General features: G+C 33.6%; 1 protein-coding gene across 1 annotated transcript in view; it reads right to left on the reverse strand.

The window, feature by feature from the left end:
- The window catches only part of LOC126756081 (proteoglycan 4), a 40,872-nt gene that overhangs the window by 12,133 nt on the left and 3,400 nt on the right, over window positions 1–25,339 (reverse strand). The window contains exon 2 of the mRNA XM_050468906.1: window positions 4,479–4,525. The gene's annotated coding sequence lies outside the window, so the exon portion shown is untranslated. The remainder of the gene's footprint in view (window positions 1–4,478; window positions 4,526–25,339) is intronic.

Here is a 25,339-nt window from a genome sequence, read left to right on the forward strand (position 1 = left end):
TACTTCGCCGTTATTGTTGTTTGCACTTATTATTTTCCTATTAACCCTGAATAAATTGTTTGGCAATATTGAAGGTGAAACTTTTTGGCAATGACTTTAATATTGCACCCAATTGCTTGCTGTTGTTTGTTGTTTTTGGTAGAAAGTTGGAAAAAATAAAAATAAATGTTAGACAAATGTTTTGTGAATATACACATACTTATATATATTTTTTTGATTTGTTTAAGATTTGTGTCAAATATTTGTGTATTTTCTTTATTCATTGAAATCTGTAATGAAGTCTCTGTGATATATGGTACTGATTTTTGCCTAAAATATTGTTTTGCATGCATATGTAAACCGTTAAGAAAGCTGTATTCAGATTATTACCTTTAATCCGCAAATTCTCTTAAAAAAATTGCGTATATAGGTTAGTCGAAAAAGTATTTTCGTATTGTGTCAATAGATGTCGTTGCAGTCGTATATCTCCAGTGCTACCCATTACGTTGTGTCATGCCATATAGTGTTAGAAGATGAGATTTTAAACTTCATTCAAAAAGAATTAAATTCGGGTAAGTCAAAAAAAGTTACAGCTATTCAAAAATGAATAAAAATAATGAAGAAATTCGCTTTAATTTGAAATTTTTGTATAAAAAAAGGAAGAATGCCACGCAAGCCACCAATGAAATTTGTGAAGTTTACGGAGACGATGCTGTATCAGTTCGCGTAGCACAACAATGGTTCGCTCGCTTTCGTTCTGGAAATTTCGATGTGAAAGATGCACCTCGCTCTGGTCGACCTATCGTTGAAAAAGTCGATGAAATTGTGGAAACGATTAACCAGGACTATCACATAAACAGCCTTGACATCGCTAAGCAACTTAAAAATCTTCATCAAAAGTGTTTGAACCATTTAAAAAAGGCTGGCCACAAAAAGAAGCTCAATGTTTGAATGAATTGTCTGTGAAAAATTTAATGGACCGAATGAACATCGGCGATTCTTTGCTGAAACGAATTGAAATCGAACCATTTCTGAAGCGAATGGTAACAAGACACCAAAAGTGGATCAAATACGTCAATAATGTGCGAAAAAGATCATAGTCCAAGCGTGGTGAAGCTCAACAAATGGTCGCAAAGCCAGGATTGACACCTCGAAAGGTTATGCTGAGTGTTTGGTGGGATTGGTAAGAAATCATCCACTATGAGCTGCTCCAGCCTGGTCGAACGATTGATTCTACATTTTAATGTCAACTGTACTGTGATTGGAGAAAGCATTCGAAAAAAACGGATGGAACTGATCAACAGACAGGGCTTCGTCTTTCATCAGAATAACGCTAGACTACACACATTTTTGATGACTCGGCAAAAACTGGGATAACTTGGCTGGGAAGTTTTGATGCATCCACAATATAGCCCTGACCTTGGACTATCGGACTACCATTATTTTCGGTCAATGCAGAACTCCCTTAATGGAGTAAAGTTGGATTCAAGAGAAGCTTGTGAAAATTACTTTTCGCAGTTTTTCGCCGAGAAACCAGAAAAGTTTTTTACTGATGAAACAATGTCTTTGGTGGAAAAATGGCAAAAAGTGGTCTACGAAAATGGTACATATTTGGTTCATTAAAGTTCATTATAAATATGGAAAAATAAGAAAAACGAATTTTTCGATTACTTAATATATTATGTAAAGATACTTTAGCACTAAAAAGCAAATCAAAAATTGCCGAATCATCTAATTTATATTAGTTGCCAGCATCCGCTTTGGGTTTTAACCAAAGTCAAGTCCTTTTACAGATTGTTGCCTCAAGTATTATAACACTTAGATAAAATTATTTGTTGAAAATCGCCTTAAATTGATATTAATTTCTACAAGAGTTAAACTTTATTTACCAATATTTTGGCTTTTTGTGAAATAAAAAATTGAATTCTAACCCAAACGGGCATAAAAGTAATCTGCTCAGATAGAATTATGATTTCACGCACTTATCAAAAACAAAATAAAGAAATATACCGCGATTGGGTTTCGGTTGTTGACACTTCATCAAAGCCTCCATTACTTGCTGTTTTTTCTTTGTATTCACCATTTGCATTTCATGCTTCATTTACTGTATTCGTTATTTATTATTTATTATTTATTGTGGTGTACTTTAAGCTTATTACGAAGCAAATGTGTGTAAACTTCAATTGTTATTGTAATGTAATCCTATTAGCCTTGAACATAAACCTTTGCGGGCAAGGTAACCAGTTGGCTTGCCACAATAAAAGAAAAATATGTGGCAAGCAAGTGTGAGACTTTTTTAATATTTTTTCAACGCAAAATCCTATTTAAGTATTGCATAATTTCCACAACCTTGTCGGGTAAGCCGATTACTTTGCGAAAGCGTAGCTCAATCAGCTTAAAAAATGCTCGATTTGACATGGAAATAGAGCCAGCAAAGAGTGAAATTTAAGGTTTTGATGGAAATAGTTACTTTTGTAGTAAAAATATGAAATGGCACAAGATCTTTTGCTTATATTTTCTGGATAGAAAATTCAGCCGCAAATGCTTAGATTACGTAAGATCTAGAATATATAAGCAAGATTAGTTATCTTTTCTTTCGGTCTTAGCAAAATATTTTTTGAAATGTAATTAAAGAGGTAGAGAATTATGTAATTTTCTACGAAAAATGTTTTTTTTTTCAAATTCCATAAACTCATGTTTAAGATTATGTGTTTATGAATCATCAGATATTGAGGGGTTTAAGAAGAAGAGGAAGTTTGGTTTCAAATAGCTCATACGTACGATTAAGAATTGTTTAAATGTTTTTCTCGATAAACATGATATACATTTTTAATATGATAAAATGTGCCAGAGAAGATTATCTTATCTCCGTATCGGTTTCGATAATACGTTATGGTGAAATTTGAAGAACGACTTATAATAGAACCCATACACAATGACATAGGATCTTTGTAAATTTCAAAAATTAAGAAAATTTTCCAAACTTTTGATGCCTATATTTATTGTTTGATGAAAAAAATTTTCCTTTTTATAATGCCAAATTATATTTGGGAACAATTCAAAAAACTTTTTGATAGAAAATATACTTTATGGCCATTTTCAAGTTTTTTCGTTAACCTGTAACAAGGCGTGGAACATGTTTTCAAAGTGAGTTTTTTTCATTTCGTCAGTCTGTACAGCTAGCAAATGTTTTTCCTCTTAATTATTTAAAGACTTAATTGGCTATGGTATTAATCAAAAAAGCGAATAAAAAAATGAAAACAATAAAAAAAAAAAAAATATTTTCAACTTGTAAATTTATCTTAAAATTTTAAAAATACACAAAAAACAAATTGTGTACGAAAAATTATATATTTTTGAGAACAAGCATTTTCAATCTAAAATAAGGCCCTTATTAGCGGAAGATCGATTTAAGGAGGGATGAAATGATTAAACTGAACTGGTACAATTTATATGACCGTAATTCAAACAATGCTTCATACTATGGGAACAAGTAAAACATTTTTTTAAATCGCATTAAATTTCGATGAGCGATTAAACAAAAAGTTCCATTCGTCGAAAAAAAAATTTTTTTAGGTTTGGATAATGTTTGTCAGTGTTTTTGATTTGACATTTGTGCCAAATGAACTGACGACGAACATCAAAATAATCAATTAGTGTTTAGTATACGCTTGTCTTTCTAAAGTAAATAAATCGCATTCGGCGATTTTATTCAGCGATATTTTACTCAACAAAGAAGTTCCAAAATTTTTGTGTGCGGAATCAAAAAAAAACTGTTGCCGAAATGTTCAGAATGTTGGAAAGGCCTTCGGTGATAATTGTTTGTTATGAGCAAGTGTTTTTGATTTGTACAAATTATGCAGAGACGGTCGAGAACGCACTGACGACGAACCACGTCCAGGACGGCCATCAACATCAACTGATGATCAACACGACAATGAAGTAAAGGAATTGGTGCTTGAGAACCGACGATCAGAGAGCTTATTGACTTCGTTGGAATATCGGAAGGATCAGTGAAAACCCTTTTGGAATAATTGAAGGCTATACCGCCAATTGACTTTAATAATTGTTTCGAGGATGGGAGAAAACGTTGGCCAAAGTGTATTGTGGCCAAGGGGGATTACTTTGGGGAGGACGACATAGAGTTTGAAATATAAGTTAAGAATTTTAAAATTATGATCAAAGTCTTACTATTCTGTTCTCATAGTATCGAAGTATTGATTTAAAGTTATAGCATGTTATTTTTAGAGGTATAACCTACACATAAGCCCCTTTACATATTCAGAAAACTGCTTGATATGAAAAACTTATTACAATAATATATATAACAGTACTCAAAGTACTGTCTTCAGACTCGGTGGGTGTTAAGCCATCTATTTATATGCACAAATATTTTTCCTAATTAAAAAGGCCTGTTTAGTACCAAATATGTGTGCGACGCTAGTTTAACGATTTTTCCGCACATACATACATACGCATGACCCAAAACGGCGACTTACCATAAACTCAAGTACGTGCCAAGCGTTCGAAACCAAATTTACGAAATCTGCAAGAAACCAAGAAACGAAAAACAAAATTAAACCAATTGACAAATATATAAACAAACCAAATTAAGTTAATTTCAATTTTGTTAAGACAACATAGTTAAGTGCTGCTTGCAGTAATTGCAATGTGACATGCGCACATGCACGCAAGCGAATGCCATGGAGAGCCATATGTTGCAAGGGCAGTATGAACAAGAGAGTATAGAAAAAACATTACTTTAGGCATATATGTGTGTGTGTGGTATTATCTTTTTTTGTAGTGGTGCAATGCTCGTGCGAAACTGCAATTAATTTGGAAGTTAATTGTGCGTGTGGCAAGCAAATGACAGCACGAAAAAATACATTTTTCTTATAAATAAAATAGTAAGACAAAATTAGTTTATAACACCAACGCAATGTAATGTGCAGATAACACACATATCTACATTTATTTGCGTACAAAAAAGTAAAAAGAGCGCGAAAAATGTGGGTGCAACGTTGCGGTTTTTGTTATTAAAACTCAACAAATATGTCTGATCATATGCTGATATGTGCTAATTAGCGTGCGAATGCGAAGAAATATATACATATGTATGTTAGTCACCACAACAACAACTATTTCGTTGCGCATTTGCGATGCTTCTTCCAACATTCCTGCCTACTGACCGCCAACGCAGCTCGCTGCCTAGCCGAGTGTGCTTCCAACACCTACACCTGTGCAATAGCAACCGAAATGGTGGGATACGCTTCGGCTAGCAGCGGAGCAAACGTTAGCACTTGCAGCCAGACATATATACATATATACATATCTATACAACAAATGAGTTACGAGTGCGGCATTTTGGTGGTTAACACTCAAGCGTGTGTGTGTGGCAACACAACAAATATCACTTTGCGTAGCTGCTTAACGCTTGGTTATTGTTGTTGTTGTTGCTTTAAAAGTTGCACTTTGCAGGAATTCTTAATTTATTGCAATTTATTAGAGCGGAAAGAAGTGGCTGACTGACTGACTAGCTAGCTGCGTGAGGCATGCACCACAAGGCGCCCATAGGCAGTGCAACAAATTAATCATTTATGTACACATAGTTGTAAATACATGCATATCTATATAAATAAATATACATATATTAGAGTGATTCAAAAAAAAAACATTTTTTTTTCGTTTGGTACTCGGAAAAATAGGTTCCTAGACACCTCTAAGAAAGCCTATAAAAAGTTTCATCATTCATAATAATTTTTTTTCATTGAGTTATAAAATTCATAAGAAATAAAAAATTTTCCCAAAAATAATCAAACTTTAACTGTTAATATCTTTTAAACGTTTGGGTTTACGAAAAATCAGAATAGACCTTTTTTGTATAGCATTCAATTTCCTACAAAATCTAAGGAACAAGATATTTTTTCAAGTAGTTGGAGGCGAGATATAAATTTTTCTATCTGATAATAAGAAAAAATAGAAAACTGTATGTAGGAGGACCTTCCCGTTACAATTAAAAACTCATGTTTGGAGAGGCTTTCTTAGAGGTGTCTAGGAACATATTTTTCCGAGTACCAAACGAAAAAAAGAAACAAATTTTTTTTTGAATCACCCTAATATATGTATATATAATATATATCAATATATTACATTTACTATATATATGTATACATATATACCTACATGTGTTATTATTATGTATTTGTGGTTTTATGCAGGCTTTTCGTTCGCTCCAATATTTGTTTTCATCTTTTGGCACTGAAGAAAAGCGCGCTAGGCGTTAAAAGTTTATTGTTGAGCAGCCATGAGCAGGCAGTGTGAATTGCATTTTTATTCAATCAAACATATTTGTGGCATTATCAATATCAAATTTTTTTAAATGCAGCTGTACACATATTATTAAGAAGGCCACGTGGTTTTTGTAGAATTGCGTGAGAACTTTTCATCAATAAATAGCAGATAATATGTTTCTTGACACTGACGAAAGCTCAAAATGTTGAACACTATCATTTTTTCCAACAATGTATTTATAAGAAGAACCAACCACAGATAAAAAAGTTTCCATGCAAAGATATGATTTTGGTCGACCCATTTGTATGGAAGCTAAATGCTATGTAGCGGTTCCATCTGCACAATTTCTTTGGAGATTGTAGCTTGGACTAAATTTTGTGACAATATCTTGTTAAATAAAACAGTTTTACATATAAGAACTTGGTTTTGTTCGGTCAGTTTGTATTGTGGCTAAAGATTCATCGAGAACAAGTAAGGAAGTGCTAAGTTCGGATATAATGTTTTTTACTCTTGTATCTTGCTACAAGCAAAGTTAGAAGAATCTAATCAACTATATATTTATATATATGTATATATAACTGATTTTTCAATACGGACGCTACAAAAATAGACATTTCTCTTCAGTTACGAGTCGAAATTATTAAAATTTACTTTTACCGAAATTCGGAGTTAGTGGCCTCAACTTTAAGAATGCTACGTCTAATTTATGGTCGTTATAATCGTCTTGTCAGTTCAACAATTAAGCCTCTAGTGGAAAAATTTGCGTCCACAGGCACAGTAAAAAATGTTCCAGTGTCAGTGAGATAAAGAAGTGCCCGTAGTGCCGAGAATATTGCTGCCGCCAGCGCATCAATTGAGGAAGATCTTGGCCTACATCCTTACAAGATCAAATTGACGCAAGAACTGAAACTGCTTGACCACCAGAATCGTCCTATGTTTGTGAATTGGGCTGAGAAACAACTTGGAAATCATCTGGATTTTGATCGAAAAATCATCTTCAGTGATGAGGCTCATTTCTGGCTGAATGGTTTCGTCAATAAGCAAAATATGAGTTATTGGTCAGGCAGCAATACACACGTACTCCACGATTTACCATTGCATACCGACTGGCACATTACTGTGAATGGGTATTGCTATCGCTCAATGTAAATATGTGGTTCCACCAAGACGGCACCACAAGCTACACAGCGAATATCACTATCGCTTTATTGAAAACCAAGTTTGGTGAACGTATTATCTCACGAAATGGCGCAGTCAATTGGCCGCCTCGGTCGTGCGATTTGACGTCGTTAGACTATTTCCTGATGCTAACAAGTCAGTGACGATCGATAAACTTCGTACGAATATCGCTTCCCTAAATCCACCCAGCTCGTCAATACTTTCTATTTCCGACGTTTCCTTCTGTTTGCTACATACTTTGTGGCAAAGTTAAGTTAACCTATTCAGGGTATAAAAATACCAAATTATACTTTGACTTATGAAAGTAGTACTAATTTTCCTTATATACCGACTAACGTTTCAATTCCTCTTTAAGATGTTTCAGCACCATTCATAGTAACCTCGAAAATAGTCAAAAGACAACTGAAAAGACTTCAAACCAACAATTTGCTCATATTTAAGTATATACGTAACATAACTCCGCAAAAATTGTATTTCAGTGACTTTGCCTCGTGAAAAAATGCGCAACACGTTTTGAAAGCGGCAACAAATTCCTATGATTACTCGCGACGCTTGCAATTTGAACGCGAATTTTTTTAAATATATATTAGCTTTTATTTATTTTTATTTTGGGTGCAAATATGTGAGCAAACACGTAAAGAGGCGATAAATAAACTGATCGACAACATTTCAAATAGTACCTGTGATTACTATGTATGTGAAGCAGTTTTGGTTGCTATTTTTAAACAATTTCGATAATTGATTTAATGGAATTAAGTGATCGGGTTCACGTGGCATTTGTTAAAGAGTGAATGTATGGCACAAACCTGCGTGAAGGAATACATTTGTTGGCATATGTGCATATACATATGTGATATATCGAGCGCTTTGGCTTCGAAAGTTTGGGTTTCTGTGAAAGATAAATGGCCGCATTTGCATTATTTATTCTGCAGTTCAGTTGTAATGGATGAAATCAATACAATTTAATATGACTAACCGATCTATAATATGGACTGTGTGAAAATTATTTGTCACCTTTTTTACTACTGACACCAGTACTATTGAATTCGTCGCTTCACATGTTTTATTTATTAACTATTTTTTCCGCAATACAACACTCGAAGGCTCTTTGCTGCTTCAATTTATCAATGACACTGATTTGTAGGCCTCATGTAATATAAATTACCAGGTATACTTATACAAGTGTGTGGTTTACAAAAAATGTGTGGTTCGGTATACATGTACATACTTATGTGTGCTCTTAATTACTTTGTGGTTAAAAAATTTGAGCTCACGCCTATGCGCTTATAAATATGCGCTCCATGGAACTGCGAATGGTGATAATTATTTCATGTAGCTGAACTCGATCTTTCGCTTTTTCCACGAATTTATGAGTTAATGATTTTCAGTTAGACATTTATATATTATATATGGTCAACTAAAATGCAAAATAACGTAAAATGACTTTTCATAAGTTTACAGGCGAATGAAAAATAATATAATAAGAACCACTCATATTGAAAAAAATTCGTGTTTTGGTTATAAAACGGTGATATATTGGTTTTATTTTGGTTACATATTGGTTATACCTGACAGCGGCAGCTGAAAATTTTATGCTACATATATGTAGTATGATATAATGAATCGTAAGCAATAAAAACTCAATTTCGATTCTTTTGATGATACGTTGTTTTGCATTTTAGGTGACGATATGTAATAAACTGCAACTGACATCGTAAGGCGGGTGCGTATGAGTAACCAAAATCTAATTCGTCTTATTTTAGAACCTTTTAGACTACGAAAGCGTTGTATATAAAGGGTTTAGATAATATTGAGAAACTTATGGGCGTAGGTAGTGTTTACAATATTTTTTAAATAAAATTTCAGGAAATATTTCGTGATTTCGGGGCTGAACCACTGCAAGCCTAAACCTTAAGACTCCAGAAATGTTATATGGTATTGAGTAAAATAGAACCCAAACCTGAAAGATGGCAACAATTTTGATTGATTGGGAGAAATTAAAAAGCTCATAGTTGAACGTTTAAAAAAATATATTAGAGGTATATATTGAATTTGTTTACTGGGTATTCTAAGTTTAACATGTTCACGAAATGGTTCCAGATTTTGAGATATCAATTTGAAATTTTGCACACAACATTTTCTCCCCAAGAAGTAATTTATTTGCCAGAACGACCAATATCGAACCATTTTAGCGTATAGTTGCCATACAAACTGCACAATTAAAACTAAGCTCCTGTATAGAAAACGCTTTTATTTTACGAGATATCTTCACGTAATTTGGCATTCATTATTAACCACAAAAACCATATAAACTCCGAAGAAATTGTGCAGATCGGACCCCTATAACATATAGCTGCCATACAAACTGAACAATCAAAACTAAGCTCTTGTATGGATTATTTTTATATTTAATAATATATATTTATATTTATTTGACGAGTTATCTTCTCGTATTGGGGCATGGATTATTGTCCAAGGCATAAAGTTGCCATACAAACTGTCTAAATCAAGTTCATAAAATTATTTATTGAAATTTTTGCAGACCTCACTGCTTAGTTGACGCAAACTCGAAAATAAAATATAGCAGCGGTGGCCTTGATCAAAGGTACCTACAGTAAGACGATTAGCCTAATAACTGTTTGAACTTTTATGGTATGCAATTGCTTACTTTTTACTCCCATATGCATGAAATATCTGAAATTTTGCAAACAGCAATGCTTTAATGCAATTTTATTACAAATTTGAGCGCCTTATAATTGTTACAACTGACCACTAAATCCTTTCACTCAGTTCAGTGCCAGCTGCCTTCAATTTTTCTTATAATTCACTTTCATTGCCAAATTTATTTATGGTCAGCAATTAATGGAAGCCATTTCCCTCACAACCTTTTACTTACAAAGCGGTTAAGTGACCAAGGCGTAGGTTTTTTGAAGACAGCAACAGATACAGTCTCCTCTGAAATTTTATAGGTTTCAGCAGATTTGTTTACTGTTTAAGTAAGCCACTCTATAATATTTAGTATAAACACAAGGCTGCGGGCTATTGCATAAAAACTGCAGGTGCATTAGCCTGCTAGACAAGCAAATGAAAAATCCTTAGGCGCCATAAAAAAATCGCGTCTATGAGCAGCACTAAATTGAGTTCGTGCTATCTGCATAGCAAGACAAGCTGGTTCACTCATTATTTATAATAGATTTCTTGCTGGTTTTGGCTTAAGTCTACCTAAAACTGGTGTAACTTTCAAGTTTGTACTGCAAAAAAGTATTTACCGAATATTTTTCGAATTGATGATGGAGTTCAAAGACATCAAATTGCAGTTTGTGTGCAATTTTTCATGTATTTGAAAGTTAGTTTTGAGTTATTTTTGCTTTTTAGCGCGTCAGGTGCATAGAAATGTAAATTTTGTTAACTTAAAACACTTTTTCACACGCAGTTAGACATTTAAATACATTTTGTGGATTATTTTTCTTGTGTCTTATATTTGTTTACATTTTTCGTTGTTTTTATTTTTGTCTACACAAGCAAAAAAGTAAATAATTTAGTAATGTGTACGGCCAACTTTAAATAAAATCACTTAGACGCCCATAACTCACTTGATTTGTTGCCCAGCCACCTTTGCTGGCACCGACAGGCTGGTTTATATCCACATTTGAAGTAAATGAGACATAAAATAATAAAAAAAATAATAAAAAATATGAATAAAAGTGACAGCACCTTAAAACCCAAGTATGCACAATAAATCATGCGCTATATATTATATCTGATGTATAAAAACATTAGCTAAATAAGCTAAAGACGCCACTCAAACGAAAGACTTAAGGCACGAACTTTCTTTTCATTTACATGCGCGCTCCGCACCGGTCTCAGACGTTAATGCGTCATTACTTGCATAATTTGCGCAAAAAGAAGAAGCAGAATATTAACGTGCTAGAGCTGACATGACGCCACGACGCGCCGCTAATGACGAATGATGTCGCTGAGGCGGCTGGCAGACAAGTCAAGCGTCAAGTGCGACATGAGGCGTTGAAAGCGAAAGTGAAATGCCAAAAAAATATTAAAAATATTTCCTATGCATACGCGCACACATATATAAAACACTTTGATTGCGCATGCGCATGTGTATTAAAGCAAATTAGGCAAGAATTGGCGCCGCTAGTGCGCATATTTCACTTTTATTAGCCCATAAACTTGGCGGAGAGATGTGCGCATGTGCATAATTTGCTGCTACACATTGCTAATGTCACATGTTGTTGCTTGCGTCGCTTACTGTTTGCCTGTGCTTACGTTTACGTTGCCATGCGTTGTGATTATTGCATATTTTCACGCTCATATATAACTTTTAAATTTGCAACATTTTTTCTTTCCGCTTATGTTGGCATTTTGTGTTAATTTAGTTATCGTTTAGTACGTGTTAAATGAAATTTTGCGTTTAATGATAGATTACTGCCGTTATTTGACTTTCTGTGCATATTTTCATATCTTCATTGGCCGCAAATTGTGTAACATACATATGTCAGTGTCTGAAAAAGCTGTCTAATATCACAAAGACACACACACACTCTTATATTTCCACACACGGGTACAAAAAAAAGTCTGTCTTTAAAAATATATATCGCTTTTGCGTTATGCAACAACGCTCTGTGTTAATTGTTTTCGACGCCGTTTTCCACTTTTTCAGCTAATTTTCAAACGTTGCTGCTGCATACCGTCACCTGCTAACGGTATTTCAGTTACATGCTATTAGTAATCTAATTTTTCATAATTATCGTTTTGCTGTTCGAATTCATGACGTGTGAATGATTTCTAGCCAATGCTTGGTAATATACAGTTTTTAAGTTTCCGGCTACAACTTTACACCATTGGCAACACTTACTGGCAAATGAATAATTAGTGTATTTAGCTAACTGTAAATGGTTGCTTAATAGAGCTTATGACTATGCAAAGTGTTGGCAAAACAGTAGTTTTTATTTTCGGTGTTTGAAATAATATTTGGTAAAGTGATATCTCATTTCAATATATGCCAACTGTTATTTGTTACTGAAGAGTATGTAATCAACTGTGGAAAAGACTGTTAAGAGGTTTATTACCGTATAAATGTGTCATTTCAATAACTAAACTTGGGTTTCAAAAAATCGAGTTTTTTTGTACTATCTTATTAAATTCTACAACACTTCTACAATATTGTCCTAAATTTTCAAGTTGATCCGAGTAATAATTTCGGTGATACAGCCTTGAGAACTTTTGCGCTCCAGGCTAGCTAGACTAAGTGCGCCGTCTTTAAACGCGTTTTTCTCGAAACTGTGCCTTTGAAGTCGGTTGGCAAGATTTCTCGAGAACTATTCAACCGATCTTCATAAAACTTTACACAGGTCTTTGAGATACAATTGATATTTAAAAAAAAATATCGCGAAATTTTCACTGAAATTTTAATTTTTTTGCCTGCCAAAACTCCAATTTTCAGTTTTTTTTTTGCTTCATCCAAATGCTATGTTCAAGTTTTAACTAAAAAACGTATTTACGTAGTTAAAGTTTTGGATAGGAAAGTTATTAACGCTAGATTCGTACCAAAATAGCGGAATATTTTGCAAAACCGACGTCAAGTAGAAGTCGTGATATTTTAAAAATTACTCATAATTGTAAAAATACAAAATTTGATAAAGGGACTGTAGGCCTTTCCTTTTCTTATAGTAGGGTGAGGAATCGAAAGCCGGGTGCGGAAATTTAATCCGCCAAACCTAACCTACTCCCAACTCAAGACTCTTCCATGAAACCACCGGCTAAGTACTACGTCGCGGGAAGGACAGGACATTTAAGTCTCCGCTATTGTGCGAACTGATGGACGCCTAATCTGTTTAAAATTGACTCATCAGCTTATTTTAAAGGCGATAAAACAGATTTGTATTAAATAGTCCAAAAATGTTTTTTTTTTTTTAGTTTGTCAGTCCGGGTCAATTTTGATCTGATGCTATTAAGGGGTTAAGCGAGTCTATGATTTTCCAAAGATCAATTTTTTTTACTAAACGTATACTGTAGGGTTCTGAAAAGATAATAAGCGTAAACACTCACTTCAATAAGGTGATTTCAAATATGGAGCAATTACCCAAAATTCCTTTCTCCAAAATGTTAATATAAAAGTTTTTCTACTTTCAAATACATGTTAAACGAATACTTGGAAAAAAAACTCGATTACCTCTTCCTTAGACCTAGAATAAAGTGTCAAAGTTGAACCCCTTAATAGACCCTAGAAGAACGCTCAAAAAACTGGTTCAAAGACAGGCGGTAAAGTAAAGTGTTTTGATCTTTCCCGAAAATATTTTTAAGAACAATCTATTGCATATTATTAATTAACGGTGATATATTATACGTAAATATTTTCCTTTAGATATTGAATTTGCTAGAAGCGTTACTTTCGAAACAGCTGTCTACTAATAAATTTATTTTTAAAACGTTGTAATCATGGAAAAGTTGGCTCCAATAAAGAGGGATTGGAACCAACTTTTAGTAGATGAATCATATCAATAAATGCGTCAGGCAATTGACAGCCTTAGTTATGTTATTAGACCCGTTATACCATTTCAGGTAAAGAAGAAGCTAAGTTGGTCTTTCAAAGACGCAGTCGCAATGACCAAATGTCAAAAATTCAACCCAATGTTTTCATGTTAGTTGAAAGTTGCATAAGATCTATATACCAGACTACATATATATATCGTCACCTGAAATGCAAAATAACGTAACAACATTTTCGGAAATTTACAATGGCATGAATGAAACATGTAATAAAATGGAACATGAGTGAAACAAAGTTTTAATATTGGTTAAAACTGGTTTATATCTGACCGCAGAACCTGAAAATGTTGAACATATGTAATATTATGTATGTAATTTGAAGTAGTGAAGCGTAATCAATAAGACACTCAATTTCGATTTTTTTGATGATACGTTATTTTGCGATATACTTAGTATCTAAAAAGTATTCAACTTAGTTAAAAATAAAATTCTAGTATATACCAGCTTATATTTTTCCAGAGGTTTTACCTTATTAACTTTCTTTAGCGCTTGATCTAACAAAACCAAGACTTGCTTTTGATTTATTTACTATTACAGACGTTAACTTGTAAAAACTTCTCCAGATTGCAGCTGTTGATAGCGCCGGCGCTGTGGCTTTCCTACAATGACCTAATTCACAAATACTTCGTAGCATTTTTTGTGCTTATTGTTGTGCTGCTAGATAAACTAATGCTTGCCGGCTGCCACTTTTTCAAAACGCCGGCAAATATCGCACTTTCAATTAATGTTTAACCCACTTTGCATGCGTGTTTTTCCAACATTTTACAACAACTTCCTTCACCGGCGTTCGGCGCTTTGTTTACATTTTCCCGCTGCTTGCTGCCTGCTAGCTTAAGCTGGGCTCACACTGCAGACAACACCTGCTTGTGACGGATGTGATTTACTTTTGCACTACACTACTGTTCTACTAGCGACCGATAAACTTTGTTGGTTAATGCCGCGCTTGCCTCGCTTTTCGATTAAAATGTCTGTTTTGCTAACTTGTCTGCTGCGTTTACTAATTTTGTGCCTTGTCATACTGAAATGTGTTTTAAGATTTATTGTCACGGCTTGCTTGTGGACTTGCCGCAATCGTGTCGTTAATTTTCGTGCGCAGACAGTGCAACGTGTTGTTGTTGTTGTGTGTATGTGTCACGCACGCGTGCTCTCTGTCTTTGAAGGCAAGTGTTTGTAAATCTTTACTTACAACAGTGTTGCTCTAAATTTTCGTGTGTAACATATACATGTGTATATATGTGTATATGTGTTATATGTATGCACATATGTGCATGTGTGTATGTGCATCAGCTTGTTTTTTGTCAAAATGTTGAAACTCTAATTGTTGCTGAACAATTTGTTAATACTTAAAATTGCTATTAAATTCTTACTAACTTTTTATAGCTTACTGTTATGTGTACATTCTTTGTTGAGTCACATTTTAATTATAAATAGATTTTTCCAAACAGAGTTGCCAACTAGCAAAGTATTTCAAAAATTTTAAAATATACTTAGAATATCCGGTATTTCTCAGCTAAAAGCTAAACATATTAAAAAGCAAGAAAAAGTATTAACTTCAGCTGCAGCGAATCATAATACCCTTCTTAGGTGCATTTCTCATAATTTAAGAGAATATAGCTATCAATACATATGCCATTGTTGTTCGATATGCATGGTTCTGACAAATTTTAGTTCCAGTTCCAGCACGCACTGATGTAAATATAGCAGCCGGAGAGTCGAGAGAAAGTCGATTCGGCGCCGTTCGCAGCCACTTGGATTGACGTATATAGCTTGTGCAAGAACTGAAGCCGCTCGATCTTCCCAAGCGACATCCCTTCGCTTTGAAGGCTCTTGAAAATTTTCAAGAAGATCCGACGTTGTCGAACCAAATTTTGTTTGGCGGTGATACACATTTCTAGCTCAATGGGTATGTAAACAAACAAAATTGCCACATTTCGGACGAAGAGCAACCTGAAGAGATCCAAGAGCTGCCACTTAACCAGAAAAAAAACGGTGTGGTGAACAGATAATTTCAAGTTTTGGGCCCGTCGTTGGCCCACCAAGATCGTATGATGTCATATCTTTTGACTTTTTTCTGTAGGGATATGTAAAATCTACATTTTATGCGTTGAATCCCGCTTCGCTTTAAGATTCGGAGCAAAACATTACGCGAGTCTTTCGCCAGTTACCAGATGAAATGCTCGAACGAGTCATCGAAAATTGGACTCAACGGATGGGACATATGAGACGCATTCGCCGCCAACAATTTAAAGAGATAACCTTCAAAAAATAAATGCCAAAGAATGTTCTTTCAAATGATAATAAAAATTTCCCATTAAATTTGAAGTTTCTGTGTTTTTTCTTTTAAAAAGTATGAAACCTCGAAACAATTAATGAAGAAAGGAAACTGCGGTGGAAAGTGTAAACGCCATATTTCTATTATAATATCTTCTAAGAATATTGAAAGTGAATTAAGAGGTTTGCATATGCAAATGTCAGCACCTGATTTTCTTGTATATTATAATATATGCCAGCTGAGCTAACATGACTACTGTAGACACTTCAGTATGAACATTGAGCCAATTGAATTATATTTTGTTTGAAATATGCAAATCATTTATATATATAAATCTATCTGCATATGTAATAGTTAGTGTCTAGGAATGTCATGTACTTAGACATTAGCTAATAATACCAGTCACTTAGTTTAGTTATGCAGCAACCGGTAATTGAAAGTAATAGCTACTTTTACAATATTTCAACATTTCGATACTAAAATGCCATAATTTAGTCATAATGCTATAATTTTTAACAAAATTATGGTACAAGTAGCAATTTTCTCTTCAAAATACATGTAAACAAATGCTCACATATATGTAAATGCATTTGTAAAAAAAAATTATGTCGGCATATTTCTGCGCACTTTACTATTATGCATATTGTCACCAGCTGCCACCGACTGACTGCAGACGGAGTGTGGGAAAAAATTGACGCAACAAAGTGGTGCGCAAAAAGAAATGCCTAAGTGACATATCCGTCTGCTGGCTGCGAGAATGAGTGCGATAACATGCCAAAGTGATTGCAATTTCATTTTGCAACAGCGCAATTGCAACGAATTAGTACGATGGATGATTAGCTGTTGGAGATTGCATAATTTTGAGTGGAATATTTTTGAAATATGTTTTTTATGTTAAATATATATGTATGAGTACATATTATTTGCGTTATTCGAATTTTCAGTGAAATATTATTTAATTTTATTAAATTTGGTTTTGCAAAATAAAAAAATATTAACACTTACATATTTTAGTATTATATTGAAATTCGAAGTGAAAGTCGAAAAAATTTTCTGCTTGCAACGAAATTGTGTTACGCAACGAAAATTCGTAACGCGCATCATCTATGAGCGGAAAATATTAATAAAGCCTATAGCTGGAAATTTTAGTTTTTTTGAAGCATTTGGCAGCACTGTGGGATATACATACATACATAGCTACCATACAAACAGGTCGACTAAAATCCAGTACTTATATGGAAAACTTTTTGTTTGACGAGATATCTTTATGAAACTCGGCGGAAATTATTGTCCAAGACAACACTATAATCTCTGAAAAAAATATTGAGATCAAACAACTATACGTTATAGCTGCCATACCAACTAATCGTTTAAAATCAAGTCGTTGTATGAAAAACTTTTCTATTTGCAAAGATATCTTCATGAAATTTGGCACGAACGAGTATTTATAACAATCCTACAATATTCAAACAAATTGTTCAAATGGGGTCACTATAGTATATAGCTGTCACACAAAGTGATCGATCAAAATAAAGTGTTTTGTAAGAAAACTTTTTTATTCAAAAATTATTCCATATAAACTCGGCCTTGACTTCGAGGTTGAAATGTTTGCTTTAAAAAAATATTTTTGAAAATCGAAAACAAAAAAAAAAAATAGAAAAATTTTATTGCAGTCTTTTTTAAATCAATATTAAGAAGTTTTGGACAAATTACCAAAATAATTGATTCTTAAAAAATTGTCCCACATACCAATTTATAAAAGATAAAAATCACACCTGTATTCAATTTCATTTGTGTTTGTTTTGTTGTTTTTTTTTTTGCTTTGTAATTCTACCAAATATAACCTAAGTATACAACCATACATATGTATGTGTAAGCCAACTTATCTGCGTGAGACTTCGCCAATGGCTAACTGACGATTTTATGAGTGCAATAACACACACACACACATACATCCATTACGAGCGCTGTGACTACCGCTCGTTGTGTGTCTTTGGCAGTGTTGCTGCAATTATGCATTGCAAAAATCTAACCACGGGCAGACGGTGACGCTCGTCAGTGCCGCTAACAGCTGCACCAACAACAAACATGCCGACTAAAGAATCGTCTATTTCAATTGGAGCTGCTGACTATGCGCATGCACTGTATACCATATATACATACATTTATTATATATACTCACGTTGCAAAACTTGCACTAAAACGTCCAGTTATTCGAGTGCTATTGCGCACTGTTTTGTTGCAATTTATTTATTAAAATATTTGTTTGGTGTTTTTTTTTTGAAATATCTGCACAAATGGCATTGCTTGTGTGTTGAAATAATCGAGCGACTAAGCCACTTGCATATAAGTGCATTAAATCTTGGCGAGACCAGCTGAGTAATGCTGCCAAACGGCATTGAAGTGTAACTATAGTATTGAATTAGTTTGCAAAATAATATGCTTTGGTATTACTCATGGCCTGAGCTGAGGTGACTAGACTGAGTTGCAGCGCCAACTTGTTCCAGATGTCTCATGCATAGCTCAAGGTATCTGTATATATGGAATATATTAGTTGTTGTAATAACTTGGTTGTCTTAAATAAGCACTTGTAGGCGTTGGATATACATATATTTACAGCACTTCGAGATTTTTCTGTAAGTAATTTTAAATAAAGTCACACTTTACTGCTCTCGACTAGTGAAGTAACCTTGACAAAGCTTCTAGCATATTTATGTGGTTTGTGGCAATTTCTGCTGGTGGGAAATGTACTTTTATGCTGCATCATCGCCCACGCTGAGAAGAAGAATTTTTTACTATACTCTGTACCATGAGTTTGTCTGTCTGATCGTTAACTATAGGTTGTAGCTGCCATACAAATTGAAGCATCGAGCTTAAGTTCTTGTGTGGAAAACTTTTTTAGTTGACAAGATATCTTTACGAAATTTTATATAGATTGTTCTCCTAGACAGCGCAACAATCTGTGAATAAATTGTTCAGATCGGTCAAATATAGCTGATAGCTGCCATACAAACTGATCTATCGAGCTCCGCTTCTTGTATGGAAATCTTTTTTATTTGACACGATATCTTCACGAAATTTGACATGGATTATTATCATAGATAGTGCAACAATCTCCGAAAAAAATATTCAGATCGGTCAACTATAGCTGATAGCTGCCATACAAACTGATCAATCAAGTTAAGGTTCTTGTAAAGAAATCTTTCTTATTTGACAAGATATTTTCGCGAAATATGACTAGTAATAATATATAAAGCAGCGGCACAATCTCTCAAAACATTTTTTGTGATCGGTCAACTAAAGCTGATAGCTGCCATACAAACTGTTCGATCAAAATGAAGAGACAAATATTTTTTAACCTTTTGTGCGGTAAAAAATGCATATGTGAAAGGTATTAAAGCTTCGATGCAGCCAAAGTTGACGATTTTGCTTACTTTTCTTCGAAATCGAACGGCTGTTGATAAGCAAGAACGCTCGTAAACTTCTCAGTAGCTTAAACAATTTAAATACTTAATGACTTTTGTAGAGTTCATTCCAAACATTGAAGGACTCAGAAAAGCTTTAAATGCATCCGAAAAGCTTTCGACTGCGAGAAGAGCTCATATGCTTTTTTAAGGAGAAAAGCTCCGGAATGTTTAGATTTTCTGTTGAATAAAACTTTAACACTAGAAACAGGTAGTACTAAATTTTATTATATTCGTCATGAATATAACTCTAAAACAACTTCAAAAGAGTTCAACAATATTTTGATTAATTTTTTAAGACCTTTCTGAGGTTTTCCTCGAGCTCATAACTTCTTAATGTAAATTTTAGCGAAGGAACTGTGCATAAAAAAGCCTCTGCTGTCATCTAGTAACAAAAATATTGAGATAATATATTCTATAAACTCTATTTTTTAATTAAATTATGTTCTACCTGTCCACTTTAACCTTTAAAACTTCACAGCTATGTCAGAAGTGCGAAAATTAAGTATCACTTCGTAAATTACTTTATTGCTTTAATAACTGCAGAACGGAAGTGCTTATGAGCTGCTAAGACGGAAGTGGTCACAGACACGCATATACAAATAATATCATATTTTTTTTAATAATTTAGTTCTGGTAACAATTTTGCCCTGCTTAAGCAATTTTACAAACTTGCTTGTATAAGATTCTAACACCATGAATAATTCATAAAAGCTGCCGCGGAGTGTTCATGACTCTGATTTTTATGCTACATCAGAGCGTCACCTTGCCACTCACTGTATTGTTGTTGCATAAATTAGTTTGTTATTTGGCGTTTTTGTAAATTTTATATGCGCGTCTGCGCACCCACGAAGTGTCTGTAACAAACAGCCTTGCAGGCATGCCAAGTGCTGTCAGCGCGTACGAGTTCGTGGCTTAAGTCTTTTGTTTGCCGATACGATAGATTTCGGTAACAATCAAATTAACGTAAATATTGAACAAAATGACACTGCAAAAACACAAACTAATGTTTTCCACCAAAAACAAGAACAAAAAAGGTAACAAAAACGTTAGCGGAAAAGTCTTAGACTGAACCGGATGTTGGTGTGGCAGCGCAAATAAATGTAATTAACACTAATGGACCAATGCACGACTGACCAGGTACACCTGTGGGCAAATGTCAGGTATGAAGTCGAAAAAAGGTAGACAAGCAAAAGGCAAAGATAAACACTTCAAATCAAACAGAAACGAAAGCGAAGCTGCAATTGATGAAATGTGCAAGCTCACGCACTTGCCACTTTCAGTGTTTGCTCTTACTTGTTGTTGTTGTTTGTGTTTTTTCGTACGCTTAATAAAAAACGTATTTGCACTTACGTTTAACTTTACGTTAGTTTTGTTGTTGTTATTTTTGTTTGTTTCGTTTTTGTAGAAGTTCAGTTAGTTTTCACTTTCATTGAAAATCACGTCCGCGCAGAGTAAATAACGGCGCATTTTACTTAACGTTTTATTGGCATTTCATGATATATGCGCGCTCAGCATACATTTAAGTCAATAGTTGGGTACTCTTAGCATTTTATGAGCATTGGAAGGCAGCTCATAAGCACGTGCCTACGCAAGGAAGCAGGAAAATTATGGAATTAGTGTGTTAAGTTGGCAAGGGTTTGCAATATTAAAATTCAAGTAAGGAGTTTACGAATTTTATGACACTTTTGGCGTAGTGCGCGTTGAATTTTAATTTTCATTTCAAAAATAGCAGATTTGGGAAATATTTTTCAAAATATTAAAGTGAGGTTTTTCTTTATAACAAAGATCCAATTTAGTTTTATATGCAAATAGGGATATGTTTAGGAGAAATAATTTCCCGAATTTGCTTGATGAGGCCATAAAAGCACTTTTTTATTTGTTTAGAGTTTTGAAATATATGTATATAAAATTTATCAAATTAAAACGATAGTATATAAAATAAAAATAAATGGGGCAGGGAGTTTTTGTCTTAATATTCAAATCTTTTGAACGATTTTCTTAAGGCACTTATTTGTTATTATTTAGTCAACTTTATAATACTCTCTCTTGCATATAAGTCAAAAGTAGTTAAACATACCTAATAAAAAAGATGATACCTGGAGGAGAGCTCAGTGCATTTTCTTTTAAATATCCGTTGATAATAGGATATCTAGGTCATTAATTTAGTTAATTTTTCTTATACATAAATGTATATATCTATGCTTCCATTTTTGTGCCCATATACCATCTGATCAAATTTGACCCGGACTGCTTCCTCATTCGTGAAGTCATCTAAAGCTTGCTTCATGTTAGTCGTCCAACCACCTCCATCAATGACAATGAAATCGATAAAGGTATATATGTATATACATATACAGTAGGCTTGATCAAAAAAGTTTTTCATCATAAATGTCGTTAATTCATCAGCTTGCTTTAAGATCTCTGTCAATGACAATGAACTCGAAAAGGTAAAGAAATCTCAAAATCGTCGTGTTGACATCAGAGAGATAGCAGAGTTTCTCAACATCTCTTAAGGAGCAGCTCAACACAATTATGGTTATGGCTTGGTTTTGAAACGTGTTAAACGCTTATCAAATCGGAATCTTTTACAAAAGCGTTGTAGAGTAGAGGTCGCAAAAGAGATGCTTGACAACTTAGATGAGAACCCGCAATCATCAAATGCACTATTATTGGAGGCGAGAGGTGGGTTTATAAATGTTACGTTGAAACCATTCAACAATCCAGCGAGTAGCGCAGAAAAAAGAGCCGAAATCGAAAAAAAAAAATTTTAGAAGGCTCTAAAGGCCATCTCAGTTTAACTTAATTACAAGTGTATGGAAAACTATATAAAACTTTGGCATAGTTGTATTGATTTAGAAGTCTATAGTGAAGGCAATAATAAAGATTTCTATTAAAATTCATGAAAAAATAATTGATTTTATTGGTCCGTGTCAAATGTAATGATATGAAATGTGGAAAGTCGACTTATAGTTATGCACCTGCGAAATGTTTTTAACCAAACAAAATATAATTTCTTAAAAGAAGTTCCAAAATTTGTTTCTTTCAAAATTTATCTACATATCTATATATATATCAAAAAACTCATCTTAACCTTAATGTAAAAGAAGGTATAATAGTTAGAAAGTTTATGTAAGCTAAGGCGTATGCTGTTACTCAGGTTTGGTTATGGGAAACTGACCCATTTGAAGAAGGAAAAAGTGCACCAAGTCAATGTCAAGTTCTATAAATCAATGAAACCGATTGGAACTTAGCATGAATTTAACTTCAAATAGCTCCACATTGAATAAATTCTATAGTCTAGCTAATATTTCCGTTTTTAGATCTCAATAGAATGTTTCATGGAAAAACTTAGTGAAAAGGCAAAGTAAATATTGAAATTTTCAAAAAAAAAAAAAAAATAATAAAAAGTAACGAGCCACCAAATATCAAGAACTTGAAATAACTCTAAAATTGTCATATTGTCTCAAAGGCCAAGCAGGTTGCATAATAAAAATTATCTAGCAAAAAAAGTGTTTTTTTTTAAAATATTCGTATTTTGCAGACTGCCTGACATAACTCTAAGGATTTTCCACCACAAAAAATTCATAAATATCGAACTATTTATATATTAGTTGTAATCGTCACCGGTAGCCACTAAATTGCACTGAAATGCAGCATTACTTCCTTGATAACTTCGCTATATATATTTCACTAGAAATCAAAGCCTTTTTTGGAGCTTTCCGTTTAATTTTCAAAAATTTCAAAGCGCAGTAATTTCAATTAAAATTTTTATAAATAATTAACAAACTTGCACATGCCTTGAAAGACACTGGTTTTTTTAATATTTTTTGTACAATTTTTTTTTACATTTTTGCAACCACTATGACCAACCAGCTGTATGTGTGTACGTCTATGTATCGCGATTGGCTGCACTTCACTTGTCCAACGCACTGTGATTGCCAGCATTTTTGTTGTAATTAGAAAGTATTTAACTTAAATGTTGGCACACAATTGTACATAAGCGTTGCAGACACCACACAAAGCAACAAAAACAACTAAAAATGCAAACACACACACAGACACAGAGAGCGAGCGACATACAAGAAAGCATAAAATTTGTGCGTGCCGGTGACATTTCGCCACCACAAGCACGTAAATACACGCACACACATGCAGACAAACATGTGACAGCGCAGTTATTTCACTTTTATCTTCAACTGCTCTTCAGTGCGGCGTTGTTTTCATTATCGATCGCTGTGTGGCCAATTGCGGCGTTTGACGGTTGTCCAACCATTGTGGTAATGGTAATTGCGCGATTTAGAGCTTTTATGCGCTGCTCATACATTTGTTCAAATATATATAAATGCATGTGTGTGTGCGTAGCATATTTTTATACGCTCTTAATTTTGCCTTCAATAAAATGAAATTAAATTGTTTACAGCATTTTCATTTATTAGGCAAATAATTATACGAAATGGTCAATTGAAATGAAAGCAGTTAATAATACTAAATAATAGTGGAAAGAGTACTAAAGACCAAAGCAATGTCGGGGTAAAAGTGGCATTGTGCATTGCTTTTGTTGCTATTGTTGCTACTGACTTGCAGCGTGCCAAAAATGTGTCAGATTCTTGCCTGATTTTTCACTGTACAACCACAATAGATGAGACTCATGCCTTTAGTAAATTTCCTTAACAAGTAAAGCGAAGTTTTGGCTGCTAAAAAATTAAAAATTGATGTTAGAAATAATTTTTTTTTTTTCAAATAATGCGTTTTTTCTTCTTTGGCAGCTCAAATTCTGTAGAAAAACTTTCATGTGTAAACTTTTTCCATTGCATTTTTCACGCTTAGTTTCATAATTTCCTCTTTTTCAATTAATTATTTTCAGTCAGTTATTGGAAATGCCTGCTACTAGCTTTCAAAGCTTTGCTCTGCCATTTACATATGTAAATGTCTGCTTATTGGTCGCCAACTCAGCGACTGCGTTGGTAAACCTTGGCATTCACGCTTTACTTCTTTAAGTGGCTTACGTTAATTTTATGCATTTTACATATTAATGTAATATTTAAATAATTCAACTATGCTTATGGTAGCATATTAATCGCGTTTAATGTTTGTACGCGTTAATTCCTTTTAAGTAAGCACATTAGTTACCACTTTCGCTTTTCAAATACCAAATAATATTAATTACAAATATTTTTATTGTAAAGAAAGCAAGCAGGTAATACGTGGAATATGGCTAACTTTTGATATTAGTTTCATTGTCATGTAATATACCAAAAAGTATATATGAATATGAATAATATGGATAGAGGGTTGTAAATAATGTATTAAAAAACAATGAATTATATTATTTTTTAATAAAACTTTTTTATTTTGTAAGTTTTAAACTCAAATATCGCATTAGAAAAAAATTAATGTCAAATTTATAATTAAAAATTAAAATTAAGTATTTTCCGTGTCATAAATCCATAAAAACGATAGAGAAGTAAGATTAAGTTAGTTTCATGTTCACTGTATTCTATACACTAGTGAATATTTCCCAATATCAGATTCTAAGGCAATACTCTGTCGAAAGAAATTTAGTGAAAAAGACGAGCTGATGGTT

The sequence above is a fragment of the Bactrocera neohumeralis genome, chromosome 4 (genome assembly GCF_024586455.1).
Source record: "Bactrocera neohumeralis isolate Rockhampton chromosome 4, APGP_CSIRO_Bneo_wtdbg2-racon-allhic-juicebox.fasta_v2, whole genome shotgun sequence".
Taxonomy (NCBI): domain Eukaryota; kingdom Metazoa; phylum Arthropoda; class Insecta; order Diptera; family Tephritidae; genus Bactrocera; species Bactrocera neohumeralis.